General features: G+C 42.0%; 26 non-coding genes across 26 annotated transcripts; 13 read left to right on the top strand and 13 right to left on the bottom strand.

The window, feature by feature from the left end:
• Positions 1 to 62: 62 nt before the first annotated feature.
• trnaw-cca (transfer RNA tryptophan (anticodon CCA)) lies at positions 63 to 134 on the bottom strand. The gene has a single exon. It is a non-coding gene; the product is annotated as a tRNA-Trp (tRNA).
• An 815-nt stretch (positions 135 to 949) lies between these two features.
• Positions 950 to 1,021, top strand: trnag-ucc (transfer RNA glycine (anticodon UCC)). Its single transcript has one exon. It is a non-coding gene; the product is annotated as a tRNA-Gly (tRNA).
• A 352-nt stretch (positions 1,022 to 1,373) lies between these two features.
• On the bottom strand, positions 1,374 to 1,445 carry trnaw-cca (transfer RNA tryptophan (anticodon CCA)). The gene has a single exon. It is a non-coding gene; the product is annotated as a tRNA-Trp (tRNA).
• An 815-nt stretch (positions 1,446 to 2,260) lies between these two features.
• Positions 2,261 to 2,332, top strand: trnag-ucc (transfer RNA glycine (anticodon UCC)). The gene has a single exon. It is a non-coding gene; the product is annotated as a tRNA-Gly (tRNA).
• A 352-nt stretch (positions 2,333 to 2,684) lies between these two features.
• Positions 2,685 to 2,756, bottom strand: trnaw-cca (transfer RNA tryptophan (anticodon CCA)). Its single transcript has one exon. It is a non-coding gene; the product is annotated as a tRNA-Trp (tRNA).
• Positions 2,757 to 3,571: 815 nt separating this feature from the next.
• On the top strand, positions 3,572 to 3,643 carry trnag-ucc (transfer RNA glycine (anticodon UCC)). The gene has a single exon. It is a non-coding gene; the product is annotated as a tRNA-Gly (tRNA).
• A 352-nt stretch (positions 3,644 to 3,995) lies between these two features.
• Positions 3,996 to 4,067, bottom strand: trnaw-cca (transfer RNA tryptophan (anticodon CCA)). The gene has a single exon. It is a non-coding gene; the product is annotated as a tRNA-Trp (tRNA).
• An 815-nt stretch (positions 4,068 to 4,882) lies between these two features.
• trnag-ucc (transfer RNA glycine (anticodon UCC)) lies at positions 4,883 to 4,954 on the top strand. The gene has a single exon. It is a non-coding gene; the product is annotated as a tRNA-Gly (tRNA).
• Positions 4,955 to 5,306: 352 nt separating this feature from the next.
• Positions 5,307 to 5,378, bottom strand: trnaw-cca (transfer RNA tryptophan (anticodon CCA)). The gene has a single exon. It is a non-coding gene; the product is annotated as a tRNA-Trp (tRNA).
• Positions 5,379 to 6,193: 815 nt separating this feature from the next.
• On the top strand, positions 6,194 to 6,265 carry trnag-ucc (transfer RNA glycine (anticodon UCC)). Its single transcript has one exon. It is a non-coding gene; the product is annotated as a tRNA-Gly (tRNA).
• Positions 6,266 to 6,617: 352 nt separating this feature from the next.
• On the bottom strand, positions 6,618 to 6,689 carry trnaw-cca (transfer RNA tryptophan (anticodon CCA)). Its single transcript has one exon. It is a non-coding gene; the product is annotated as a tRNA-Trp (tRNA).
• Positions 6,690 to 7,504: 815 nt separating this feature from the next.
• On the top strand, positions 7,505 to 7,576 carry trnag-ucc (transfer RNA glycine (anticodon UCC)). The gene has a single exon. It is a non-coding gene; the product is annotated as a tRNA-Gly (tRNA).
• A 352-nt stretch (positions 7,577 to 7,928) lies between these two features.
• On the bottom strand, positions 7,929 to 8,000 carry trnaw-cca (transfer RNA tryptophan (anticodon CCA)). Its single transcript has one exon. It is a non-coding gene; the product is annotated as a tRNA-Trp (tRNA).
• Positions 8,001 to 8,815: 815 nt separating this feature from the next.
• On the top strand, positions 8,816 to 8,887 carry trnag-ucc (transfer RNA glycine (anticodon UCC)). The gene has a single exon. It is a non-coding gene; the product is annotated as a tRNA-Gly (tRNA).
• A 352-nt stretch (positions 8,888 to 9,239) lies between these two features.
• On the bottom strand, positions 9,240 to 9,311 carry trnaw-cca (transfer RNA tryptophan (anticodon CCA)). The gene has a single exon. It is a non-coding gene; the product is annotated as a tRNA-Trp (tRNA).
• Positions 9,312 to 10,126: 815 nt separating this feature from the next.
• Positions 10,127 to 10,198, top strand: trnag-ucc (transfer RNA glycine (anticodon UCC)). Its single transcript has one exon. It is a non-coding gene; the product is annotated as a tRNA-Gly (tRNA).
• Positions 10,199 to 10,550: 352 nt separating this feature from the next.
• trnaw-cca (transfer RNA tryptophan (anticodon CCA)) lies at positions 10,551 to 10,622 on the bottom strand. The gene has a single exon. It is a non-coding gene; the product is annotated as a tRNA-Trp (tRNA).
• An 815-nt stretch (positions 10,623 to 11,437) lies between these two features.
• trnag-ucc (transfer RNA glycine (anticodon UCC)) lies at positions 11,438 to 11,509 on the top strand. The gene has a single exon. It is a non-coding gene; the product is annotated as a tRNA-Gly (tRNA).
• A 352-nt stretch (positions 11,510 to 11,861) lies between these two features.
• Positions 11,862 to 11,933, bottom strand: trnaw-cca (transfer RNA tryptophan (anticodon CCA)). Its single transcript has one exon. It is a non-coding gene; the product is annotated as a tRNA-Trp (tRNA).
• Positions 11,934 to 12,748: 815 nt separating this feature from the next.
• Positions 12,749 to 12,820, top strand: trnag-ucc (transfer RNA glycine (anticodon UCC)). The gene has a single exon. It is a non-coding gene; the product is annotated as a tRNA-Gly (tRNA).
• Positions 12,821 to 13,172: 352 nt separating this feature from the next.
• Positions 13,173 to 13,244, bottom strand: trnaw-cca (transfer RNA tryptophan (anticodon CCA)). Its single transcript has one exon. It is a non-coding gene; the product is annotated as a tRNA-Trp (tRNA).
• An 815-nt stretch (positions 13,245 to 14,059) lies between these two features.
• Positions 14,060 to 14,131, top strand: trnag-ucc (transfer RNA glycine (anticodon UCC)). The gene has a single exon. It is a non-coding gene; the product is annotated as a tRNA-Gly (tRNA).
• A 352-nt stretch (positions 14,132 to 14,483) lies between these two features.
• On the bottom strand, positions 14,484 to 14,555 carry trnaw-cca (transfer RNA tryptophan (anticodon CCA)). The gene has a single exon. It is a non-coding gene; the product is annotated as a tRNA-Trp (tRNA).
• Positions 14,556 to 15,370: 815 nt separating this feature from the next.
• Positions 15,371 to 15,442, top strand: trnag-ucc (transfer RNA glycine (anticodon UCC)). The gene has a single exon. It is a non-coding gene; the product is annotated as a tRNA-Gly (tRNA).
• Positions 15,443 to 15,794: 352 nt separating this feature from the next.
• trnaw-cca (transfer RNA tryptophan (anticodon CCA)) lies at positions 15,795 to 15,866 on the bottom strand. The gene has a single exon. It is a non-coding gene; the product is annotated as a tRNA-Trp (tRNA).
• An 815-nt stretch (positions 15,867 to 16,681) lies between these two features.
• trnag-ucc (transfer RNA glycine (anticodon UCC)) lies at positions 16,682 to 16,753 on the top strand. Its single transcript has one exon. It is a non-coding gene; the product is annotated as a tRNA-Gly (tRNA).
• Positions 16,754 to 16,879: the final 126 nt, after the last annotated feature.

Here is a 16,879-nt window from a genome sequence, read left to right as displayed (position 1 = left end):
GGCCAAAGAGACCTGCATGCTGAAGCTGCGGCCCCATTTTCATGTTGCTATAAAGAAGCTTTTGACCCCGACGTGATTTGAACACGTAACCTTCTGATCTGGAGTCAGACGCGCTACCGTTGCGCCACGAGGTCTAATACGTAGAAGTCTAGCTAAAAAAATGGAACAAGGCAGTCAGATGTTTTAGTTCAATAGCTCTTCCAATGTATTTTGATTTTTTTCATTCCCTCTCGTCTGCCTTAAAGTTTCACCAATTCAAGAGGAGAGTAATGGTGAGGGAAGAACATACCAAAGGGAGGGAATCTTCAGGCAGAATCCCTGAGCTCTCTGCTTTCTTCTCAACCTGAGTAGTCTATGCATGATTCTGTGTTAGTATCTGTCGATTCGGCCCTTGAAAGGCAATACAGCTAAAGGTAACGTTTCTTGTTTATCATGCACCTGAGATGTAACAAAACGGAGGACCTTTCAAGAAAGGCTCTTGAGCAGAGTTACTTCAGAAAGTGAAGTAACGAAAAGAAAAACATTCTCATGTTACAATAGATTGGTGAGTGTGAAGAATAGCATCAAGTTAAAGACCTGGCAAGATTGGAACGAAGATGAGAAGAAAGTAAATGTGTTTTAGTTTAGTTTCTTATTTTTCCATGAGTATTCAAGTCTTAGTGACTACATGAAGTTTTGATTCTTCAGTTTGCGTTGAAGACAACCATTGATTGGACCTTACGGACTGTCAGCGGAAGTCCATTCCACCACCTTGTGGACTGACAGAGAAGATTCTTGTTGCATGTCTTGTCGGCATCTTGAAGGGATGGTGGCACGAATAAAGCAATAATAGAGGCTTAAAGGCAGCCAGGTGCTGTAGTGGCTTGATAAGTGCTTTTATGCATGTGAGAAGCGATCCAGTTATGGGAGACTGCAATGGCCAAGATGCAAGGTAAAGAGACATATGTAGGCGTTGGTGGTATAGTGGTGAGCATAGCTGCCTTCCAAGCAGTTGACCCGGGTTTGATTCCCGGCCAACGCATCTCATTATACATGGATACCTGATGTTATTCACAAAACGTGGTACTTTGCCACTCACGTTTATTGATGGCAACCAAAGCTCATGTTTTACAGATTGCTCCTGCTTTTTACCTTCAGAGATAACTCATGCAATACAGAACGATATAGGAGTCAACACCTTCAAAAACACTGTGCTTTAATATGTTCTGGTTACATTGACACCTTACTCACAGCTGCACAGATGACCGTGACTCTTACATCGTTTTTAAATGAAGTGATACAAAGCGTTGTTATTTCTCAAAATCAGAATGAGGCCAAAGAGACCTGCATGCTGAAGCTGCGGCCCCATTTTCATGTTGCTATAAAGAAGCTTTTGACCCCGACGTGATTTGAACACGTAACCTTCTGATCTGGAGTCAGACGCGCTACCGTTGCGCCACGAGGTCTAATACGTAGAAGTCTAGCTAAAAAAATGGAACAAGGCAGTCAGATGTTTTAGTTCAATAGCTCTTCCAATGTATTTAGATTTTTTTCATTCCCTCTCGTCTGCCTTAAAGTTTCACCAATTCAAGAGGAGAGTAATGGTGAGGGAAGAACGTACCAAAGGGAGGGAATCTTCAGGCAGAATCCCTGAGCTCTCTGCTTTCTTCTCAACCTGAGTAGTCTATGCATGATTCTGTGTTAGTATCTGTCGATTCGGCCCTTGAAAGGCAATACAGCTAAAGGTAACGTTTCTTGTTTATCATGCACCTGAGATGTAACAAAACGGAGGACCTTTCAAGAAAGGCTCTTGAGCAGAGTTACTTCAGAAAGTGAAGTAACGAAAAGAAAAACATTCTCATGTTACAATAGATTGGTGAGTGTGAAGAATAGCATCAAGTTAAAGACCTGGCAAGATTGGAACGAAGATGAGAAGAAAGTAAATGTGTTTTAGTTTAGTTTCTTATTTTTCCATGAGTATTCAAGTCTTAGTGACTACATGAAGTTTTGATTCTTCAGTTTGCGTTGAAGACAACCATTGATTGGACCTTACGGACTGTCAGCGGAAGTCCATTGCACCACCTTGTGGACTGACAGAGAAGATTCTTGTTGCATGTCTTGTCGGCATCTTGAAGGGATTGTGGCACGAATAAAGCAATAATAAAGGCTTAAAGGCAGCCAGGTGCTGTAGTGGCTTGATAAGTGCTTTTATGCATGTGAGAAGCGATCCAGTTATGGGAGACTGCAATGGCCAAGATGCAAGGTAAAGAGACATATGTAGGCGTTGGTGGTATAGTGGTGAGCATAGCTGCCTTCCAAGCAGTTGACCTGGGTTCGATTCCCGGCCAACGCATCTCATTATACATGGATACCTGATGTTATTCACAAAACGTGGTACTTTGCCACTCACGTTTATTGATGGCAACCAAAGCTCATGTTTTACAGATTGCTCCTGCTTTTTACCTTCAGAGATAACTCATGCAATACAGAACGATATAGGAGTCAACACCTTCAAAAACACTGTGCTTTAATATGTTCTGGTTACATTGACACCTTACTCACAGCTGCACAGATGACCGTGACTCTTACATCGTTTTTAAATGAAGTGATACAAAGCGTTGTTATTTCTCAAAATCAGAATGAGGCCAAAGAGACCTGCATGCTGAAGCTGCGGCCCCATTTTCATGTTGCTATAAAGAAGCTTTTGACCCCGACGTGATTTGAACACGTAACCTTCTGATCTGGAGTCAGACGCGCTACCGTTGCGCCACGAGGTCTAATACGTAGAAGTCTAGCTAAAAAAATGGAACAAGGCAGTCAGATGTTTTAGTTCAATAGCTCTTCCAATGTATTTAGATTTTTTTCATTCCCTCTCGTCTGCCTTAAAGTTTCACCAATTCAAGAGGAGAGTAATGGTGAGGGAAGAACGTACCAAAGGGAGGGAATCTTCAGGCAGAATCCCTGAGCTCTCTGCTTTCTTCTCAACCTGAGTAGTCTATGCATGATTCTGTGTTAGTATCTGTCGATTCGGCCCTTGAAAGGCAATACAGCTAAAGGTAACGTTTCTTGTTTATCATGCACCTGAGATGTAACAAAACGGAGGACCTTTCAAGAAAGGCTCTTGAGCAGAGTTACTTCAGAAAGTGAAGTAACGAAAAGAAAAACATTCTCATGTTACAATAGATTGGTGAGTGTGAAGAATAGCATCAAGTTAAAGACCTGGCAAGATTGGAACGAAGATGAGAAGAAAGTAAATGTGTTTTAGTTTAGTTTCTTATTTTTCCATGAGTATTCAAGTCTTAGTGACTACATGAAGTTTTGATTCTTCAGTTTGCGTTGAAGACAACCATTGATTGGACCTTACGGACTGTCAGCGGAAGTCCATTGCACCACCTTGTGGACTGACAGAGAAGATTCTTGTTGCATGTCTTGTCGGCATCTTGAAGGGATTGTGGCACGAATAAAGCAATAATAAAGGCTTAAAGGCAGCCAGGTGCTGTAGTGGCTTGATAAGTGCTTTTATGCATGTGAGAAGCGATCCAGTTATGGGAGACTGCAATGGCCAAGATGCAAGGTAAAGAGACATATGTAGGCGTTGGTGGTATAGTGGTGAGCATAGCTGCCTTCCAAGCAGTTGACCCGGGTTAGATTCCCGGCCAACGCGTTTCATTATACATGGATACCTGATGTTATTCACAAAACGTGGTACTTTGCCACTCACGTTTATTGATGGCAACCAAAGCTCATGTTTTACAGATTGCTCCTGCTTTTTACCTTCAGAGATAACTCATGCAATACAGAACGATATAGGAGTCAACACCTTCAAAAACACTGTGCTTTAATATGTTCTGGTTACATTGACACCTTACTCACAGCTGCACAGATGACCGTGACTCTTACATCGTTTTTAAATGAAGTGATACAAAGCGTTGTTATTTCTCAAAATCAGAATGAGGCCAAAGAGACCTGCATGCTGAAGCTGCGGCCCCATTTTCATGTTGCTATAAAGAAGCTTTTGACCCCGACGTGATTTGAACACGTAACCTTCTGATCTGGAGTCAGACGCGCTACCGTTGCGCCACGAGGTCTAATACGTAGAAGTCTAGCTAAAAAAATGGAACAAGGCAGTCAGATGTTTTAGTTCAATAGCTCTTCCAATGTATTTTGATTTTTTTCATTCCCTCTCGTCTGCCTTAAAGTTTCACCAATTCAAGAGGAGAGTAATGGTGAGGGAAGAACGTACCAAAGGGAGGGAATCTTCAGGCAGAATCCCTGAGCTCTCTGCTTTCTTCTCAACCTGAGTAGTCTATGCATGATTCTGTGTTAGTATCTGTCGATTCGGCCCTTGAAAGGCAATACAGCTAAAGGTAACGTTTCTTGTTTATCATGCACCTGAGATGTAACAAAACGGAGGACCTTTCAAGAAAGGCTCTTGAGCAGAGTTACTTCAGAAAGTGAAGTAACGAAAAGAAAAACATTCTCATGTTACAATAGATTGGTGAGTGTGAAGAATAGCATCAAGTTAAAGACCTGGCAAGATTGGAACGAAGATGAGAAGAAAGTAAATGTGTTTTAGTTTAGTTTCTTATTTTTCCATGAGTATTCAAGTCTTAGTGACTACATGAAGTTTTGATTCTTCAGTTTGCGTTGAAGACAACCATTGATTGGACCTTACGGACTGTCAGCGGAAGTCCATTCCACCACCTTGTGGACTGACAGAGAAGATTCTTGTTGCATGTCTTGTCGGCATCTTGAAGGGATGGTGGCACGAATAAAGCAATAATAGAGGCTTAAAGGCAGCCAGGTGCTGTAGTGGCTTGATAAGTGCTTTTATGCATGTGAGAAGCGATCCAGTTATGGGAGACTGCAATGGCCAAGATGCAAGGTAAAGAGACATATGTAGGCGTTGGTGGTATAGTGGTGAGCATAGCTGCCTTCCAAGCAGTTGACCCGGGTTTGATTCCCGGCCAACGCATCTCATTATACATGGATACCTGATGTTATTCACAAAACGTGGTACTTTGCCACTCACGTTTATTGATGGCAACCAAAGCTCATGTTTTACAGATTGCTCCTGCTTTTTACCTTCAGAGATAACTCATGCAATACAGAACGATATAGGAGTCAACACCTTCAAAAACACTGTGCTTTAATATGTTCTGGTTACATTGACACCTTACTCACAGCTGCACAGATGACCGTGACTCTTACATCGTTTTTAAATGAAGTGATACAAAGCGTTGTTATTTCTCAAAATCAGAATGAGGCCAAAGAGACCTGCATGCTGAAGCTGCGGCCCCATTTTCATGTTGCTATAAAGAAGCTTTTGACCCCGACGTGATTTGAACACGTAACCTTCTGATCTGGAGTCAGACGCGCTACCGTTGCGCCACGAGGTCTAATACGTAGAAGTCTAGCTAAAAAAATGGAACAAGGCAGTCAGATGTTTTAGTTCAATAGCTCTTCCAATGTATTTAGATTTTTTTCATTCCCTCTCGTCTGCCTTAAAGTTTCACCAATTCAAGAGGAGAGTAATGGTGAGGGAAGAACGTACCAAAGGGAGGGAATCTTCAGGCAGAATCCCTGAGCTCTCTGCTTTCTTCTCAACCTGAGTAGTCTATGCATGATTCTGTGTTAGTATCTGTCGATTCGGCCCTTGAAAGGCAATACAGCTAAAGGTAACGTTTCTTGTTTATCATGCACCTGAGATGTAACAAAACGGAGGACCTTTCAAGAAAGGCTCTTGAGCAGAGTTACTTCAGAAAGTGAAGTAACGAAAAGAAAAACATTCTCATGTTACAATAGATTGGTGAGTGTGAAGAATAGCATCAAGTTAAAGACCTGGCAAGATTGGAACGAAGATGAGAAGAAAGTAAATGTGTTTTAGTTTAGTTTCTTATTTTTCCATGAGTATTCAAGTCTTAGTGACTACATGAAGTTTTGATTCTTCAGTTTGCGTTGAAGACAACCATTGATTGGACCTTACGGACTGTCAGCGGAAGTCCATTGCACCACCTTGTGGACTGACAGAGAAGATTCTTGTTGCATGTCTTGTCGGCATCTTGAAGGGATTGTGGCACGAATAAAGCAATAATAAAGGCTTAAAGGCAGCCAGGTGCTGTAGTGGCTTGATAAGTGCTTTTATGCATGTGAGAAGCGATCCAGTTATGGGAGACTGCAATGGCCAAGATGCAAGGTAAAGAGACATATGTAGGCGTTGGTGGTATAGTGGTGAGCATAGCTGCCTTCCAAGCAGTTGACCTGGGTTCGATTCCCGGCCAACGCATCTCATTATACATGGATACCTGATGTTATTCACAAAACGTGGTACTTTGCCACTCACGTTTATTGATGGCAACCAAAGCTCATGTTTTACAGATTGCTCCTGCTTTTTACCTTCAGAGATAACTCATGCAATACAGAACGATATAGGAGTCAACACCTTCAAAAACACTGTGCTTTAATATGTTCTGGTTACATTGACACCTTACTCACAGCTGCACAGATGACCGTGACTCTTACATCGTTTTTAAATGAAGTGATACAAAGCGTTGTTATTTCTCAAAATCAGAATGAGGCCAAAGAGACCTGCATGCTGAAGCTGCGGCCCCATTTTCATGTTGCTATAAAGAAGCTTTTGACCCCGACGTGATTTGAACACGTAACCTTCTGATCTGGAGTCAGACGCGCTACCGTTGCGCCACGAGGTCTAATACGTAGAAGTCTAGCTAAAAAAATGGAACAAGGCAGTCAGATGTTTTAGTTCAATAGCTCTTCCAATGTATTTAGATTTTTTTCATTCCCTCTCGTCTGCCTTAAAGTTTCACCAATTCAAGAGGAGAGTAATGGTGAGGGAAGAACGTACCAAAGGGAGGGAATCTTCAGGCAGAATCCCTGAGCTCTCTGCTTTCTTCTCAACCTGAGTAGTCTATGCATGATTCTGTGTTAGTATCTGTCGATTCGGCCCTTGAAAGGCAATACAGCTAAAGGTAACGTTTCTTGTTTATCATGCACCTGAGATGTAACAAAACGGAGGACCTTTCAAGAAAGGCTCTTGAGCAGAGTTACTTCAGAAAGTGAAGTAACGAAAAGAAAAACATTCTCATGTTACAATAGATTGGTGAGTGTGAAGAATAGCATCAAGTTAAAGACCTGGCAAGATTGGAACGAAGATGAGAAGAAAGTAAATGTGTTTTAGTTTAGTTTCTTATTTTTCCATGAGTATTCAAGTCTTAGTGACTACATGAAGTTTTGATTCTTCAGTTTGCGTTGAAGACAACCATTGATTGGACCTTACGGACTGTCAGCGGAAGTCCATTGCACCACCTTGTGGACTGACAGAGAAGATTCTTGTTGCATGTCTTGTCGGCATCTTGAAGGGATTGTGGCACGAATAAAGCAATAATAAAGGCTTAAAGGCAGCCAGGTGCTGTAGTGGCTTGATAAGTGCTTTTATGCATGTGAGAAGCGATCCAGTTATGGGAGACTGCAATGGCCAAGATGCAAGGTAAAGAGACATATGTAGGCGTTGGTGGTATAGTGGTGAGCATAGCTGCCTTCCAAGCAGTTGACCCGGGTTAGATTCCCGGCCAACGCATTTCATTATACATGGATACCTGATGTTATTCACAAAACGTGGTACTTTGCCACTCACGTTTATTGATGGCAACCAAAGCTCATGTTTTACAGATTGCTCCTGCTTTTTACCTTCAGAGATAACTCATGCAATACAGAACGATATAGGAGTCAACACCTTCAAAAACACTGTGCTTTAATATGTTCTGGTTACATTGACACCTTACTCACAGCTGCACAGATGACCGTGACTCTTACATCGTTTTTAAATGAAGTGATACAAAGCGTTGTTATTTCTCAAAATCAGAATGAGGCCAAAGAGACCTGCATGCTGAAGCTGCGGCCCCATTTTCATGTTGCTATAAAGAAGCTTTTGACCCCGACGTGATTTGAACACGTAACCTTCTGATCTGGAGTCAGACGCGCTACCGTTGCGCCACGAGGTCTAATACGTAGAAGTCTAGCTAAAAAAATGGAACAAGGCAGTCAGATGTTTTAGTTCAATAGCTCTTCCAATGTATTTTGATTTTTTTCATTCCCTCTCGTCTGCCTTAAAGTTTCACCAATTCAAGAGGAGAGTAATGGTGAGGGAAGAACGTACCAAAGGGAGGGAATCTTCAGGCAGAATCCCTGAGCTCTCTGCTTTCTTCTCAACCTGAGTAGTCTATGCATGATTCTGTGTTAGTATCTGTCGATTCGGCCCTTGAAAGGCAATACAGCTAAAGGTAACGTTTCTTGTTTATCATGCACCTGAGATGTAACAAAACGGAGGACCTTTCAAGAAAGGCTCTTGAGCAGAGTTACTTCAGAAAGTGAAGTAACGAAAAGAAAAACATTCTCATGTTACAATAGATTGGTGAGTGTGAAGAATAGCATCAAGTTAAAGACCTGGCAAGATTGGAACGAAGATGAGAAGAAAGTAAATGTGTTTTAGTTTAGTTTCTTATTTTTCCATGAGTATTCAAGTCTTAGTGACTACATGAAGTTTTGATTCTTCAGTTTGCGTTGAAGACAACCATTGATTGGACCTTACGGACTGTCAGCGGAAGTCCATTCCACCACCTTGTGGACTGACAGAGAAGATTCTTGTTGCATGTCTTGTCGGCATCTTGAAGGGATGGTGGCACGAATAAAGCAATAATAGAGGCTTAAAGGCAGCCAGGTGCTGTAGTGGCTTGATAAGTGCTTTTATGCATGTGAGAAGCGATCCAGTTATGGGAGACTGCAATGGCCAAGATGCAAGGTAAAGAGACATATGTAGGCGTTGGTGGTATAGTGGTGAGCATAGCTGCCTTCCAAGCAGTTGACCCGGGTTCGATTCCCGGCCAACGCATCTCATTATACATGGATACCTGATGTTATTCACAAAACGTGGTACTTTGCCACTCACGTTTATTGATGGCAACCAAAGCTCATGTTTTACAGATTGCTCCTGCTTTTTACCTTCAGAGATAACTCATGCAATACAGAACGATATAGGAGTCAACACCTTCAAAAACACTGTGCTTTAATATGTTCTGGTTACATTGACACCTTACTCACAGCTGCACAGATGACCGTGACTCTTACATCGTTTTTAAATGAAGTGATACAAAGCGTTGTTATTTCTCAAAATCAGAACGAGGCCAAAGAGACCTGCATGCTGAAGCTGCGGCCCCATTTTCATGTTGCTATAAAGAAGCTTTTGACCCCGACGTGATTTGAACACGTAACCTTCTGATCTGGAGTCAGACGCGCTACCGTTGCGCCACGAGGTCTAATACGTAGAAGTCTAGCTAAAATAATGGAACAAGGCAGTCAGATGTTTTAGTTCAATAGCTCTTCCAATGTATTTTGATTTTTTTCATTCCCTCTCGTCTGCCTTAAAGTTTCACCAATTCAAGAGGAGAGTAATGGTGAGGGAAGAACGTACCAAAGGGAGGGAATCTTCAGGCAGAATCCCTGAGCTCTCTGCTTTCTTCTCAACCTGAGTAGTCTATGCATGATTCTGTGTTAGTATCTGTCGATTCGGCCCTTGAAAGGCAATACAGCTAAAGGTAACTTTTCTTGTTTATCATGCACCTGAGATGTAACAAAACGGAGGACCTTTCAAGAAAGGCTCTTGAGCAGAGTTACTTCAGAAAGTGAAGTAACGAAAAGAAAAACTTTCTCATGTTACAATAGATTGGTGAGTGTGAAGAATAGCATCAAGTTAAAGACCTGGCAAGATTGGAACGAAGATGAGAAGAAAGTAAATGTGTTTTAGTTTAGTTTCTTATTTTTCCATGAGTATTCATGTCTTAGTGACTACATAAAGTTTTGATTCTTCAGTTTGCGTTGAAGACAACCATTGATTGGACCTTACGGACTGTCAGCGGAAGTCCATTCCACCACCTTGTGGACTGACAGAGAAGATTCTTGTTGCATGTCTTGTCGGCATCTTGAAGGGATGGTGGCACGAATAAAGCAATAATAGAGGCTTAAAGGCAGCCAGGTGCTGTAGTGGCTTGATAAGTGCTTTTATGCATGTGAGAAGCGATCCAGTTATGGGAGACTGCAATGGCCAAGATGCAAGGTAAAGAGACATATGTAGGTGTTGGTGGTATAGTGGTGAGCATAGCTGCCTTCCAAGCAGTTGACCTGGGTTCGATTCCCGGCCAACGCATCTCATTATACATGGATACCTGATGTTATTCACAAAACGTGGTACTTTGCCACTCACGTTTATTGATGGCAACCAAAGCTCATGTTTTACAGATTGCTCCTGCTTTTTACCTTCAGAGATAACTCATGCAATACAGAACGATATAGGAGTCAACACCTTCAAAAACACTGTGCTTTAATATGTTCTGGTTACATTGACACCTTACTCACAGCTGCACAGATGACCGTGACTCTTACATCGTTTTTAAATGAAGTGATACAAAGCGTTGTTATTTCTCAAAATCAGAATGAGGCCAAAGAGACCTGCATGCTGAAGCTGCGGCCCCATTTTCATGTTGCTATAAAGAAGCTTTTGACCCCGACGTGATTTGAACACGTAACCTTCTGATCTGGAGTCAGACGCGCTACCGTTGCGCCACGAGGTCTAATACGTAGAAGTCTAGCTAAAAAAATGGAACAAGGCAGTCAGATGTTTTAGTTCAATAGCTCTTCCAATGTATTTTGATTTTTTTCATTCCCTCTCGTCTGCCTTAAAGTTTCACCAATTCAAGAGGAGAGTAATGGTGAGGGAAGAACGTACCAAAGGGAGGGAATCTTCAGGCAGAATCCCTGAGCTCTCTGCTTTCTTCTCAACCTGAGTAGTCTATGCATGATTCTGTGTTAGTATCTGTCGATTCGGCCCTTGAAAGGCAATACAGCTAAAGGTAACGTTTCTTGTTTATCATGCACCTGAGATGTAACAAAACGGAGGACCTTTCAAGAAAGGCTCTTGAGCAGAGTTACTTCAGAAAGTGAAGTAACGAAAAGAAAAACATTCTCATGTTACAATAGATTGGTGAGTGTGAAGAATAGCATCAAGTTAAAGACCTGGCAAGATTGGAACGAAGATGAGAAGAAAGTAAATGTGTTTTAGTTTAGTTTCTTATTTTTCCATGAGTATTCAAGTCTTAGTGACTACATGAAGTTTTGATTCTTCAGTTTGCGTTGAAGACAACCATTGATTGGACCTTACGGACTGTCAGCGGAAGTCCATTCCACCACCTTGTGGACTGACAGAGAAGATTCTTGTTGCATGTCTTGTCGGCATCTTGAAGGGATGGTGGCACGAATAAAGCAATAATAGAGGCTTAAAGGCAGCCAGGTGCTGTAGTGGCTTGATAAGTGCTTTTATGCATGTGAGAAGCGATCCAGTTATGGGAGACTGCAATGGCCAAGATGCAAGGTAAAGAGACATATGTAGGCGTTGGTGGTATAGTGGTGAGCATAGCTGCCTTCCAAGCAGTTGACCCGGGTTCGATTCCCGGCCAACGCATCTCATTATACATGGATACCTGATGTTATTCACAAAACGTGGTACTTTGCCACTCACGTTTATTGATGGCAACCAAAGCTCATGTTTTACAGATTGCTCCTGCTTTTTACCTTCAGAGATAACTCATGCAATACAGAACGATATAGGAGTCAACACCTTCAAAAACACTGTGCTTTAATATGTTCTGGTTACATTGACACCTTACTCACAGCTGCACAGATGACCGTGACTCTTACATCGTTTTTAAATGAAGTGATACAAAGCGTTGTTATTTCTCAAAATCAGAATGAGGCCAAAGAGACCTGCATGCTGAAGCTGCGGCCCCATTTTCATGTTGCTATAAAGAAGCTTTTGACCCCGATGTGATTTGAACACGTAACCTTCTGATCTGGAGTCAGACGCGCTACCGTTGCGCCACGAGGTCTAATACGTAGAAGTCTAGCTAAAAAAATGGAACAAGGCAGTCAGATGTTTTAGTTCAATAGCTCTTCCAATGTATTTAGATTTTTTTCATTCCCTCTCGTCTGCCTTAAAGTTTCACCAATTCAAGAGGAGAGTAATGGTGAGGGAAGAACGTACCAAAGGGAGGGAATCTTCAGGCAGAATCCCTGAGCTCTCTGCTTTCTTCTCAACCTGAGTAGTCTATGCATGATTCTGTGTTAGTATCTGTCGATTCGGCCCTTGAAAGGCAATACAGCTAAAGGTAACGTTTCTTGTTTATCATGCACCTGAGATGTAACAAAACGGAGGACCTTTCAAGAAAGGCTCTTGAGCAGAGTTACTTCAGAAAGTGAAGTAACGAAAAGAAAAACATTCTCATGTTACAATAGATTGGTGAGTGTGAAGAATAGCATCAAGTTAAAGACCTGGCAAGATTGGAACGAAGATGAGAAGAAAGTAAATGTGTTTTAGTTTAGTTTCTTATTTTTCCATGAGTATTCAAGTCTTAGTGACTACATGAAGTTTTGATTCTTCAGTTTGCGTTGAAGACAACCATTGATTGGACCTTACGGACTGTCAGCGGAAGTCCATTCCACCACCTTGTGGACTGACAGAGAAGATTCTTGTTGCATGTCTTGTCGGCATCTTGAAGGGATGGTGGCACGAATAAAGCAATAATAGAGGCTTAAAGGCAGCCAGGTGCTGTAGTGGCTTGATAAGTGCTTTTATGCATGTGAGAAGCGATCCAGTTATGGGAGACTGCAATGGCCAAGATGCAAGGTAAAGAGACATATGTAGGCGTTGGTGGTATAGTGGTGAGCATAGCTGCCTTCCAAGCAGTTGACCCGGGTTCGATTCCCGGCCAACGCATCTCATTATACATGGATACCTGATGTTATTCACAAAACGTGGTACTTTGCCACTCACGTTTATTGATGGCAACCAAAGCTCATGTTTTACAGATTGCTCCTGCTTTTTACCTTCAGAGATAACTCATGCAATACAGAACGATATAGGAGTCAACACCTTCAAAAACACTGTGCTTTAATATGTTCTGGTTACATTGACACCTTACTCACAGCTGCACAGATGACCGTGACTCTTACATCGTTTTTAAATGAAGTGATACAAAGCGTTGTTATTTCTCAAAATCAGAACGAGGCCAAAGAGACCTGCATGCTGAAGCTGCGGCCCCATTTTCATGTTGCTATAAAGAAGCTTTTGACCCCGACGTGATTTGAACACGTAACCTTCTGATCTGGAGTCAGACGCGCTACCGTTGCGCCACGAGGTCTAATACGTAGAAGTCTAGCTAAAATAATGGAACAAGGCAGTCAGATGTTTTAGTTCAATAGCTCTTCCAATGTATTTTGATTTTTTTCATTCCCTCTCGTCTGCCTTAAAGTTTCACCAATTCAAGAGGAGAGTAATGGTGAGGGAAGAACGTACCAAAGGGAGGGAATCTTCAGGCAGAATCCCTGAGCTCTCTGCTTTCTTCTCAACCTGAGTAGTCTATGCATGATTCTGTGTTAGTATCTGTCGATTCGGCCCTTGAAAGGCAATACAGCTAAAGGTAACTTTTCTTGTTTATCATGCACCTGAGATGTAACAAAACGGAGGACCTTTCAAGAAAGGCTCTTGAGCAGAGTTACTTCAGAAAGTGAAGTAACGAAAAGAAAAACTTTCTCATGTTACAATAGATTGGTGAGTGTGAAGAATAGCATCAAGTTAAAGACCTGGCAAGATTGGAACGAAGATGAGAAGAAAGTAAATGTGTTTTAGTTTAGTTTCTTATTTTTCCATGAGTATTCATGTCTTAGTGACTACATAAAGTTTTGATTCTTCAGTTTGCGTTGAAGACAACCATTGATTGGACCTTACGGACTGTCAGCGGAAGTCCATTCCACCACCTTGTGGACTGACAGAGAAGATTCTTGTTGCATGTCTTGTCGGCATCTTGAAGGGATGGTGGCACGAATAAAGCAATAATAGAGGCTTAAAGGCAGCCAGGTGCTGTAGTGGCTTGATAAGTGCTTTTATGCATGTGAGAAGCGATCCAGTTATGGGAGACTGCAATGGCCAAGATGCAAGGTAAAGAGACATATGTAGGTGTTGGTGGTATAGTGGTGAGCATAGCTGCCTTCCAAGCAGTTGACCTGGGTTCGATTCCCGGCCAACGCATCTCATTATACATGGATACCTGATGTTATTCACAAAACGTGGTACTTTGCCACTCACGTTTATTGATGGCAACCAAAGCTCATGTTTTACAGATTGCTCCTGCTTTTTACCTTCAGAGATAACTCATGCAATACAGAACGATATAGGAGTCAACACCTTCAAAAACACTGTGCTTTAATATGTTCTGGTTACATTGACACCTTACTCACAGCTGCACAGATGACCGTGACTCTTACATCGTTTTTAAATGAAGTGATACAAAGCGTTGTTATTTCTCAAAATCAGAATGAGGCCAAAGAGACCTGCATGCTGAAGCTGCGGCCCCATTTTCATGTTGCTATAAAGAAGCTTTTGACCCCGACGTGATTTGAACACGTAACCTTCTGATCTGGAGTCAGACGCGCTACCGTTGCGCCACGAGGTCTAATACGTAGAAGTCTAGCTAAAAAAATGGAACAAGGCAGTCAGATGTTTTAGTTCAATAGCTCTTCCAATGTATTTTGATTTTTTTCATTCCCTCTCGTCTGCCTTAAAGTTTCACCAATTCAAGAGGAGAGTAATGGTGAGGGAAGAACGTACCAAAGGGAGGGAATCTTCAGGCAGAATCCCTGAGCTCTCTGCTTTCTTCTCAACCTGAGTAGTCTATGCATGATTCTGTGTTAGTATCTGTCGATTCGGCCCTTGAAAGGCAATACAGCTAAAGGTAACGTTTCTTGTTTATCATGCACCTGAGATGTAACAAAACGGAGGACCTTTCAAGAAAGGCTCTTGAGCAGAGTTACTTCAGAAAGTGAAGTAACGAAAAGAAAAACATTCTCATGTTACAATAGATTGGTGAGTGTGAAGAATAGCATCAAGTTAAAGACCTGGCAAGATTGGAACGAAGATGAGAAGAAAGTAAATGTGTTTTAGTTTAGTTTCTTATTTTTCCATGAGTATTCAAGTCTTAGTGACTACATGAAGTTTTGATTCTTCAGTTTGCGTTGAAGACAACCATTGATTGGACCTTACGGACTGTCAGCGGAAGTCCATTCCACCACCTTGTGGACTGACAGAGAAGATTCTTGTTGCATGTCTTGTCGGCATCTTGAAGGGATGGTGGCACGAATAAAGCAATAATAGAGGCTTAAAGGCAGCCAGGTGCTGTAGTGGCTTGATAAGTGCTTTTATGCATGTGAGAAGCGATCCAGTTATGGGAGACTGCAATGGCCAAGATGCAAGGTAAAGAGACATATGTAGGCGTTGGTGGTATAGTGGTGAGCATAGCTGCCTTCCAAGCAGTTGACCCGGGTTCGATTCCCGGCCAACGCATCTCATTATACATGGATACCTGATGTTATTCACAAAACGTGGTACTTTGCCACTCACGTTTATTGATGGCAACCAAAGCTCATGTTTTACAGATTGCTCCTGCTTTTTACCTTCAGAGATAACTCATGCAATACAGAACGATATAGGAGTCAACACCTTCAAAAACACTGTGCTTTAATATGTTCTGGTTACATTGACACCTTACTCACAGCTGCACAGATGACCGTGACTCTTACATCGTTTTTAAATGAAGTGATACAAAGCGTTGTTATTTCTCAAAATCAGAATGAGGCCAAAGAGACCTGCATGCTGAAGCTGCGGCCCCATTTTCATGTTGCTATAAAGAAGCTTTTGACCCCGATGTGATTTGAACACGTAACCTTCTGATCTGGAGTCAGACGCGCTACCGTTGCGCCACGAGGTCTAATACGTAGAAGTCTAGCTAAAAAAATGGAACAAGGCAGTCAGATGTTTTAGTTCAATAGCTCTTCCAATGTATTTAGATTTTTTTCATTCCCTCTCGTCTGCCTTAAAGTTTCACCAATTCAAGAGGAGAGTAATGGTGAGGGAAGAACGTACCAAAGGGAGGGAATCTTCAGGCAGAATCCCTGAGCTCTCTGCTTTCTTCTCAACCTGAGTAGTCTATGCATGATTCTGTGTTAGTATCTGTCGATTCGGCCCTTGAAAGGCAATACAGCTAAAGGTAACGTTTCTTGTTTATCATGCACCTGAGATGTAACAAAACGGAGGACCTTTCAAGAAAGGCTCTTGAGCAGAGTTACTTCAGAAAGTGAAGTAACGAAAAGAAAAACATTCTCATGTTACAATAGATTGGTGAGTGTGAAGAATAGCATCAAGTTAAAGACCTGGCAAGATTGGAACGAAGATGAGAAGAAAGTAAATGTGTTTTAGTTTAGTTTCTTATTTTTCCATGAGTATTCAAGTCTTAGTGACTACATGAAGTTTTGATTCTTCAGTTTGCGTTGAAGACAACCATTGATTGGACCTTACGGACTGTCAGCGGAAGTCCATTCCACCACCTTGTGGACTGACAGAGAAGATTCTTGTTGCATGTCTTGTCGGCATCTTGAAGGGATGGTGGCACGAATAAAGCAATAATAGAGGCTTAAAGGCAGCCAGGTGCTGTAGTGGCTTGATAAGTGCTTTTATGCATGTGAGAAGCGATCCAGTTATGGGAGACTGCAATGGCCAAGATGCAAGGTAAAGAGACATATGTAGGCGTTGGTGGTATAGTGGTGAGCATAGCTGCCTTCCAAGCAGTTGACCCGGGTTCGATTCCCGGCCAACGCATCTCATTATACATGGATACCTGATGTTATTCACAAAACGTGGTACTTTGCCACTCACGTTTATTGATGGCAACCAAAGCTCATGTTTTACAGATTGCTCCTGCTTTTTACCTTCAGAGATAACTCA

Source organism: Brachyhypopomus gauderio, chromosome 1 (assembly GCF_052324685.1).
Source record: "Brachyhypopomus gauderio isolate BG-103 chromosome 1, BGAUD_0.2, whole genome shotgun sequence".
Classification (NCBI taxonomy): Eukaryota; Metazoa; Chordata; class Actinopteri; order Gymnotiformes; family Hypopomidae; genus Brachyhypopomus; species Brachyhypopomus gauderio.
Note: the sequence above shows the minus strand (reverse complement) of the source record. Positions and strands in the feature narration are given on the sequence as shown.